Source organism: Topomyia yanbarensis, chromosome 1 (genome assembly GCF_030247195.1).
Source record: "Topomyia yanbarensis strain Yona2022 chromosome 1, ASM3024719v1, whole genome shotgun sequence".
NCBI lineage: Eukaryota > Metazoa > Arthropoda > Insecta > Diptera > Culicidae > Topomyia > Topomyia yanbarensis.
This window is the reverse complement of record NC_080670.1, coordinates 198,499,239-198,505,238: the sequence shown is the minus strand read 5'-3', so window position 1 is coordinate 198,505,238 and position 6,000 is coordinate 198,499,239. Positions and strand designations below refer to the sequence as shown.

Below are 6,000 nucleotides of genomic sequence, written 5' to 3'. Positions count from 1 at the left end.
GCGTCAAATTGGAAAAGGTGCATTTCTGCTTCATTTTTGCTTCAACTTTACACTCCCTCGCAGAATAGTCTGTTCAACAAGCGTCCTACACTAATCCACTTTGTTCGAAATTTTGTTGAATGTAGGGCTAGTTTTTGTAGGGTTTTGACGTTTTAGATGCAATTCAAAATATATTATCAATTTCTATTTGGATGGAATGAAATGCATTTAACTTTACTGATCTTCACAAGTGATTATTTTCTTTCTCCCCAGCATTTTGAAGAAAGGAGCAAATTTTACTTCAAAATATGAGGCTTTTCAGTTTTATTATGCCATTTTCGAAGTTTTTTAATTTTTTTTGTTCATCGAGTAACTACAAGCCTAAGTTATAAAAAACTTATTGAATTTCCTGTGTCGAACAATTTTATCAAGAGTTATGATGGCCGCCATGGCCCTCCTCGACGTGAAACTTAGTTGGACGTCTACTCTTGGGTCGCTTGTATGTTTGGTTCTGCGTGACCGAAAATATTTTTTATACAAAAGAGGTCCACTATTGCAATATCTTCAAAATCATAAAACAAAATTACTTTTACGGTTTAAGCATGTTACACCAGGCGCCCCCTTAAGTATACCCCAAACAGGTAGAAAATTGTTCCTTTTCTTCTATTTTTTCATTTATTAGCAAACCGGAGTAAAAGAGAATGTTTCATTTTTGCTCCTGTTAGCTTCGAAGGAATACTAGCGAGCAAGCAGCGTGTACAATACAATCCTTCGTTTACAACAAGCTGAGTGGAGTGGACTCGATCGAAGTGTAATAGAGCAGCCGAATTAGGGCTGCGCATTTTCGGTATAAATGCATCAAAATGACATATTGACAGGCGAACAAACTGAAGCCAATTACTCCTCATTAGTATAGAGTAGAGATCTGCCTTTTTCATATTACCACTCTCAGACTTGTTATTTGCTCACACAATGTGCACAAAGAGCGAAATACACCGATGAAAAGCTAGAGCAGCATAAAAACACTGCGATGTGCAGAAGGACCGCACAAAGAGAAACTTGAAAACGAAAAAGAGCAAAATCTGTGCACCAAGAGCTGTACACTTTCGCACAAAGAGTCACATTGAAGAGCCACTTTTTTGTGCCTCACTGGCAAACAGATAGGAAGGCGAGTCAAACTACATTTCAGATAAAGATTGATCGAAAGAACGTTTTTAAAATGTTTTTAGTGGCTTTCTCTGCTTCCGTGCGCGCGGGACCAAGATTCACACTGAAGAACCTCTTTTTTTCTACTCTATGTGGTGTGCATCCATGGAGTAGAATGCACATGCGGGAGCAACACACATCGGAGTGAAGAGGTTTTATTGTGAAGGAGAAGCGTTTTTATTCTTCTCTTTATTTGCTCTGAGGTGCATTACATCCCTGACCATTCTCAAGTGGTTTGTTTCAAAGATCGGAAATATTGACACGCAGTTCGTCTTTTTTAACCGATTTTTCATTTTTTGGGTGTTTTGGAAAGAATGAGAATTGACCTTTCCAGTGACATGTTGTGTTCTTTTGTTAAACATATGCGGTTTTTGGGACAAATATATGAAAGCAATTTTTTTCAGCGATTTTTTCATGAAAAATATAAAAATTGCTCAACATTTTTATTGACGAGCGTCTTTGCTTCTATAAAAATTTAGAGAGAACATCTAGTTCCGCATCCAACGACCTATTTATCATCGAAATCGGTTAAAAAATAGCAGGGTTTTATTCATTTTTTTCAAATTGGAAACTTATTTGCATGAACTTTTATTGGGACGGTCCCATGTAAAATTTTCAACCAATCGATTTTCATTGCTCGATTACACATACATTGACAAATATGTGTATGACCTTTGAAGTTAAAATTGGGAAAACCGTAATATTCTAAAATCCTATAGTGCGCGGCAATGCCTCACTAACCCTTAAGAGTTCATGCGAACAATTTGGAAAAAAATAATAAGTTTGCCATTTTTCAACCAATTTGAATAGATCGTTAGATGCGGAGTTAAATGTTCTCTTTTAGTTTCTATTGCAACAAAGATGCTTCTTTAGAAGAATATTGATCGATTTTCATATTTTTCATAAAGAATATCGAAAACTAATGGTTGTTTTTATATTATTGTCACAAAGCCGTATACCGTTGGAAAGGTCATTTCTTCTTCTTTACACAACACTTGAGAAATTGAGAATTATTTGAAAAATAACCATGTAAAAAATTTTAAGTGGCAAAAGTAACGAAACATAATTTTTTTGCTATAAATGAATATTTTAGGGTATACAATATTTTTCAAATATTGTTTTGTGATGCATTTGAAGAGAGTTAATTATAGAGAAAACTTTTCTCTTTTGTTTATTACCAACAACTGTGATTGGCGAGTGGTTTGTCTGGAATTTCCACTCAAAGTGAATTTCGACAGCTTGCTTATACGCCCTAATCATATATTTCTCGAGAGATTTACAACATATACTAGTCCTAATAAAAAATATTATACACGAACTTTAACCCATATAGTCCTACAATTCCACATATTGTTTGAATGATACCCTGAACAGGTCGTTAGGCTCTTGAGTAATAAGATGTTTATTAGGGAGGTCACTTGAAAAGTACGAAATCATCATTAGATTTTCGTCAGTATTTTGAGAGAGGCAAGATAGCTTTAAGCGCGATTCAGACGATACATCAGCTTCCGTCAACGGAACGTCACCGTTCCGTCAGGATAAGTTAAATACGTTTCTCTTGTGCCCGTTCACACGTGCCGTTCGTCAAAATGTTCCGTGCCGTTGATGTTGTGTGTGAATGCCTCCATTTAACTGCATGTAACTTATCCTGACGGAACGGTGACGTTCCGTTGACGTTGACGGAAGCTGATGTATCGTCTGAGTCGTCCTTTAATCTGTTGTACTCGTTTTACCCAGAGTTACTCAGAATTCCTCAGAATTGCTCTCTATTTACAAAAGAGACGAAATAAAATAAGGTGTGAACTATAATTGTATACTTTCCAATGTTTTTAATCCAAGCAGACTGATATTTAGTCAAATCTTAGCATTCTACACTGAAAAAACTAGACACGTTAACGTCATGTGGAAAACACTTAAATTGATTCAATTGTAAAACACATGGAAAGGATACGTTTGCCAATTGAATATCTGATAGAGTGTGGACAATATGATTTTCAAGTGAAATTCTTGCGAACATTATGCGAAAATCACATTAACATCATAAGAAATACCATTGACTAAGATTTCCAAATGAATTACACGTGAATATCAATTAGTTTTACCTATGGATTTAATGGGTGGAAGAATCGGCGAAATCAATTGTTTTACATATGGATATGCACTATATGTTTTTCACATGAATGTCATGTGGAAAGTTCATACTGTGCGACTCAACAGCATGGCAACCAAAATTCAATGGTAAAACATATCGTATTCATTTGAAAGTAGTATGAATATAATTTGAAATAGCACATGAACTGCGTTTTAATAGATTTTCATGTGAAATTTGAAGGGAAATCATTTGATTTGCTTTTCAACATGAAAGTGCACTTGAAAATGATGTTAAATTTCCTTTGGTTTTATAGTGTGATTTTTTATCGTTGTAGGATATATTTGTTATTAAAAACTAGTTACTAAATTTATTAGTCTCTTTGGATTCGAAAATCATATCAATTCCAAAACAAGTTCAACGTTATTAATAGGTTTCCTGCACTTGCAAAAATTATCTGGCACCCCTGTTCATCCAACATCACAGACAGGCTGGCAGCCGGTCGTTCCGTCATTTTCGTGCTGTGTGAGCTGTGAACCTTTTGCTGCCCCAACCAAGAGTTTTCTCGTCGCTTGTTCAGTTTTGCTCTCGTCGTTGCCAAGTTAGGTAGTTAGTTTGCGTAGATACGTACGAACGTTCGCGGAACATTCACTGAATCACTGGACACTGCAAATCCGTCGGTTCGCTGCTGCATGTGCTGCTCTCCGGTTCAATTACTGTACGGTGAAAAAAGTGGTTTGCAACATTATTTGTTTCGTTTCATTGAGCATCGGTTCCTGAATAGTGGCGCGATAAGTACAGAGTGTAATGCAATATTCTTTCTGCGATTTATTGTGCGTGTGTGGTTCTGGTGTATCGCAACCATCATCGTAATCGTCAGTAGTGAATGATTTTTTTTTATTACAGAACTGGCAAAAAAATTGCAAAACTGGAAGAAGTTCAGCAGAAAAGAAAGCCAAGAACCGTATAGTTCGGTGTCAAGACCCTCTCGTTGGGTCAGCCCGGCGGTAGTATTTTAGGGAGTTTTCTCTTTTTTTTCGCTGGAAAAGTTCACGTAATGTAGAGCGAGAAAATAATTAGTGTGTGCACACGCAACTGCTAGTGAAAATTGCATTCTACAAGTGTGTGCTGCTGGTGGCAACGAACTGTCAAAGGTGCGTGCAAGCCGACGGAATGAAAAGCGTCCCTGTTCATGATTTTGTTGCGGAATCTTGAACCGGGCCGGGGAAGAAGCCAATCAAAGAAAAAAAAATGAATAGATAGAGTGAAAACCACGGGAAAAGGGTCGTAGTGGATTGTGTCTTTCGGGTCGTAGCGGACGGAGTAGGCAACGGGGGAAGTTGAATCAGAAAGAGTGACGAAAGAAGGAACAAAATCAGCCAAAGCAGGCACGCTCTGGAAGAGCGACTTTGGTAGTGGCGACTTGCGAGTGTGTGAGATGAATCGTTTTACGGGAGATGGAGAAAAGAGAACTGTCAGAGTATGGTGGAGTAGAAAATTCCACACCAAACAGGAATCAATCAGGGGTGCCAGGGTTGCGAAATTTGTTTTATTGATTACAACGTTAGAAAAAATTGCAATTATTGTAATTTTGTTGAATACGGTATGTTGTATCTTATCTTCTAGTATCAGGACAAGGAAATAGGAAAAAATCATTCAACATTGGACCGCTACGCCTAAAGTACCAGATGTTTTGGTTTTTTCATTCCATTGGAAACATTTCGTCTAAACCGTAGAATTTGATGGTTTCGAACGATTTATCAATGCACATCTGGTCTGAGGATTGAATATTGTTTTGGACCTTTGATATGCATCTCGACGACAATGGTTGTAAGAGGTCGTAACATACGTGTTAGAGAGTGTTTGCAAGTACTCATAAGCTAGTCAGGGGTTTCCCTTTGATCATCCGTTTGCGCGTCATCTGGTTTGTTCGGTGTACCGGGTGAGACTTACACTGATATGTGGTACATCTAGATCGAATAATTTTGTAGTATTCGGTAAAATCCGTATTGTACTGAGACCTTATTTGATCCTTTGTCACATATCCTCTCAAGATTATTGTTCTACCATGATACGCTATAATTGTGCAATCTTCAGGTTTTCTGGTAGTTTTATCCTTGGAGCCTTCGACATTAATCTCGAAACTCTCCAAAGATGTTCTTAGGGTCTGCAGATACATGTTCCAATGTATTCTTCGAGTTCCTATCGGATTCGTGGGTTGATTTCTGGATCTTTTGATCAAAGCAGATATATCTGATATCTGTCAGTCATCAATTGTTTCGATGTTAGCAATTCAGTGCACACCCTCCGTTGAATGAACATGGTCCAGCGTCTTCTGAAAAATCATGATAACGAGTCGACTAAGTAGCTGTACGGCATCGTTGACACGGGGAAGTTCCACGCGAAGGTTATGTGACGCTAATAGAAGCTTCTCACGAGGGAGTACGAGTTGCCTGATAGTTGGAAGCATTATTATGACTTAAACATCTAAATGATGAAGCAGTACACGATGAGAGGTAGCACAAGAATCAGGATGATTACGATTGATTCCCAGCGTTGGATCTATCTGAGGCTCGGAACAAGATTGGAAGCTTGAAGAATAATAAAAACGATGATAATGTTCAGCTGTCATGTGAGTTGTTCAAACACGGAAGAGAGGAATAGGCTACAGCATACAACTGTTGATTTCGAAGGGTTAACTATCGGAGATTTCGATGCAATTCCCG

General features: G+C 37.8%; 1 protein-coding gene across 8 annotated transcripts in view; it reads left to right on the top strand.

Annotated features, from left to right (window-relative positions):
- Positions 1-3,866: 3,866 nt before the first annotated feature.
- The window catches only part of LOC131687212 (protein lap4-like), a 168,092-nt gene continuing 165,958 nt past the window's right edge, over positions 3,867-6,000 (top strand). For 3 of the 8 annotated variants that reach the window (XM_058971304.1, XM_058971273.1, XM_058971269.1), the window contains exons 1-2: positions 3,867-4,078; positions 4,181-4,428. The gene's annotated coding sequence lies outside the window, so the exon portion shown is untranslated. Of the gene's footprint in view, positions 4,079-4,169; positions 4,429-6,000 lie in introns of those variants that run through there. The other 5 variants (XM_058971315.1, XM_058971295.1, XM_058971312.1 and 2 more) reach the window with 3 other exon arrangements.